The sequence below is a fragment of the Mandrillus leucophaeus genome, unplaced genomic scaffold (assembly GCF_000951045.1).
Source record: "Mandrillus leucophaeus isolate KB7577 unplaced genomic scaffold, Mleu.le_1.0 Scaffold246, whole genome shotgun sequence".
NCBI lineage: Eukaryota > Metazoa > Chordata > Mammalia > Primates > Cercopithecidae > Mandrillus > Mandrillus leucophaeus.
Genome location: NW_012102543.1, coordinates 728,810 through 732,489, shown reverse-complemented (window position 1 = coordinate 732,489; position 3,680 = coordinate 728,810). Strand labels below are relative to the sequence as shown.

The window sequence follows — 3,680 nt, the reverse complement described above, 5'->3', positions numbered from 1 at the left end:
GTTAGCCAGGATGGTCTCGATCTCCTGACCTCGTGATCTGCCCGCCTCGGCCTCCCAAAGTGCTGGGATTACAGGCTTGAGCCACCGCGCCCGGCCTGATTTTTGTATTTTTAATAGAGACAGGGTTTCACCGTGTTGGCCAGGCTGGCCTCGAACTCCTGACCTTGTGATCTGCTCGCCTCGGCCTCCCAAAGTGCTGGGATTACAGGCGTGAGCCACCTCACCCAGCCCAATTTTTGTATTTTCGGTGGAGATGGGGTTTCACCATGTTGGCCAGGCTGATCTCCAACTCCTGACCTCCAGTGATCTGCCCACCTCGGCCTCCCAAAGTGCTGGGATTCCAGGCGTGAGCCACTGCCCCTGGCCGAGAGTTTTGCTTATTAAGCATTATTTATATCTAATACTAGTGGAGGGAAAGCGGTTCTAAAGATGAATTCATGGCCCAGTCTTGTAACAATTGTGAGGCTAGGCACTGGGCCATTGCTAGGATATAGTATGCGGCATGAGATAGTATAATAAATTTGTTTATTGAAGTCCTCAGAGTTTTGTTTACTGCTTTATTCATTAATCAGTTTTTTCAACAGGTATGAAAACCAGCTACCCTAAGAAAGCGCTGAGATAGGCTATTATAATGTTCATAGAAGAGCTTCTGTAAGTAGGACAGTAGTCCTTTCTGTTTTAAAAAGAGGTACAACCCCCAGTTTGGTTTTGGTCAAAGAGTTTTATAGAAAGTTTATTTTAAAACTCAACACATTTACAGTCTTGCAATCTTGTGTTTTTCCTTTGTTAATATGTACTTATAACCTACCTACTGTTTAAAAAGTTTCTAGTACCTCATTTGCCAAGTATATTAAATCCTCCTAGGGGCTGGGCGCGGTGGCTTATGCCTGTAATCCGAGCACTTTGGAAGGCCGAGGCCAATCACTTGAGGCCAGGAGTTTGAGACCAGCCTGGCCAAACATGGTGAAACCCCATCTGTACTAAAAATACAAAAATTAACTGAGCTTGGTAGCATGCACCTGGTGGTGTGCACATGTAATCCCAGCTAGGCTGAGGCAGGAGAATGGCTTGAACCCGACAGGCGGAGGTTTCAGTGAGCCCAGATGGTGCCTCTGCACTCCAGCCTGGGCGACAGAGCAAGACTCCCATCTAAGAAAAAAATTCATCCTAGGGATTCTTTTACCTATAAAGTTTTCTAAATATTTTAAGTATGTTGTGTTTTCTGAAGTTGAAGTTTAGTTTTATTGAATATGATATCCCAATTGAAGTGAAAGGAATTCTGAGGAAGTAGAGCGGTGAGCATGTAGGTCATGCTTTTCTATTTTTAAAGAAATGTCTAGTAAATAGGTAAACAGATACTGAACTTCATTAGTCATGAAGGAAATGTAAATTGCAATAAGAGTGTATTTTACTTATAAAATTATGATAATTTTGACACTGATCTATTCTAACATTGATGAGGATTTGAAGAAAGGGCGTACACATATTCTGTTGTGGGAGTATACATTTGTATGCTAGTTTTCAGGGGTGCTTTTGGAGGTAAAATTTGAATACATAATAGTTTTTTTTTTGGGGGGATGGAGTCTTGCTCTGTTTTGCAGGTTGGAGTGCAATGGTGCCATCTCGGCTCACTGCAGCCTCCGCCTCCCAGATTCAAGCGATTCTCCTGCCTCAGCCTCCCAAGTAGCTTTGACTACAGGCACCTGCCACCACACCCAGCTAATCAGATACATATAGTTCTGACCTGTATTAGAGAATTACCTGTACAGATGCATACAGTTATATGTCTGTTATCTCCAGGAACGTTCAGCATTATTTGTGAGAACTGAAAGTGGAGCCAAGCCAGCTGTTAATGTTGGTTGAATAAATATGTCCGTATTATAATAATTTACTGCATTGTTATTATGTTATTATTTTTGAGACAGTCTTCCTCTGTTGCCAGGCTGGAGTGCAGTGGCTTGATCTCAGCTCACTGCAGCCTCTGCCTCCTGGGTTCAATTGATTCTCCTGCCTTAGCCTCCCAAGTAGCTGGGACTACAGGCATGCGCCACTACGCCTGGCTAATTTTTGTATTTTTTTCATCTTTTATTGCCTATATTTTGTTTTTCTATGTATCATTAATTCTTAAAAATTAAGCTTTTGAATGTCATTGGATATTTATTAGGCTTCAAAGATCTTGATGGAGAAGTCTTAGTTGACTGCCAGTTTCTTAAGCTGGGTGTAAGGCTTGGGTGCACCGCACACTGGTTTAGTGTGAGCAGTGATCACTAAGCATATGAGCCACAGCCACCCCAGCTTTACCTCATTCACAGGCAGAACTGGAAGGTTGGTCCTGGATGGCTGCTTGGTCCTGGATGCTTTTAGTGGTCTCTTGATTGTGGAAAGCCTTGTTTTGGAACAAATGTTTCCATTGATACAGATGAGAAATGCCTCTTTAATATTTTTATAAACCATTTAGAACCCAATAGATTTGGTTTGTGAGTCACTCTCTTCTGAGTACCAAAGGATTTCATGGTTGGAAGGTGCACCTTTTCGTCTTGGCAATGAGCAGCATTTAATGGAGAGACCATGCTTGTATTTGATTTTTTTTTTTTTTTTTTTTGGTTCATTTACAGAATCTGAGACTTATTCAGACCACCAGCTGTATTATCAGGAAGGAACAAATCCAAGTTTTGACATATTGTCAGTGTGCTGCATGTTGTATTTTCAAATTCCTTAAGTGGTTTCAACATTAGATGACCAGTTCTTTGGCACTGATGTGGTTTTGACAATGTACAGTAGATCTGACCATAGCTCTGAAAAGTCTGGCTGGCATTACCACATCCCAAGCTCTCTGCCTGAAGAGAAGGAAGCGCCAGGCTTGCACGCTTACTCGGCTGGACTGCAGGGAAAGAGCTGCAGCACCAGCCTCTCACTACTGCAGCCACCCTCTCTCCTAATTTTTGTATTTTTAGTAGAGACGGGGTTTCGCCATGTTGACCAGGATAGTCTCAATCTCTTGACCTTGTGATCCGCCTACCTCGGCCTCCCAGAGTGCTGGGATTATAGGCGTGAGCCACCGTGCCCTGCCAGTTTACTGCATTATAAAGAGTGGAATAAGACTTTATTTTTATTTTTTTATTTTTTAGACAGAGTCTCTGTCGCCCAGGCTGGAGTGTAGTGACACGATCTCAGCTCACTGCAAACTCCGCACCCCGGGTTCAAGTGATTCTCTTGCCTCAGCCTCCTGAGTAGCTGGGATTACAGGCATGTGCCACCACACTTGGCTAATTTTTGTATTTTTAGTAGAGGTGGAGTTTCACCATGTTGGCCAGGCTGGTGTAGAACTCCTGACCTCAAGTGATCCACCTGCTTTGGCCTCCTGAAGTGTTGGGATTGCAGACGTGAGCCACCGTCCCCAGCTTGGAATAAAACTTTTGTGAACTGACATGAAGAGATGGCATTTATAATGAGGGAGAAATTCTCGTAATGTGATTGGTTGTAGAAAAATAAAAATTATTAGTTTGTAGAAAGGTATTAAGAAGAGCACAGCAGTAGATACCAAACTGTTGGGATTGGGGACAAGGAAGTGGAAGACTTACACTTTTTGTGTTTTCTCTTTTTATGTTTCTGTAAAACATAAAAGACAAAATAGTAGAGAGAAGTATTTGTTTTTTGTTTTTTTTGTTTTTTTTTTTTTT

General features: G+C 42.5%; 1 protein-coding gene and 1 pseudogene across 2 annotated transcripts in view; one reads left to right on the top strand and one right to left on the bottom strand.

The window, feature by feature from the left end:
* RBM25 (RNA binding motif protein 25) overlaps positions 1-3,680 on the top strand; it is a 73,745-nt gene that overhangs the window by 14,312 nt on the left and 55,753 nt on the right. The window lies entirely within an intron of this gene.
* Positions 2,191-2,815, bottom strand: LOC105541884 (annotated as a pseudogene).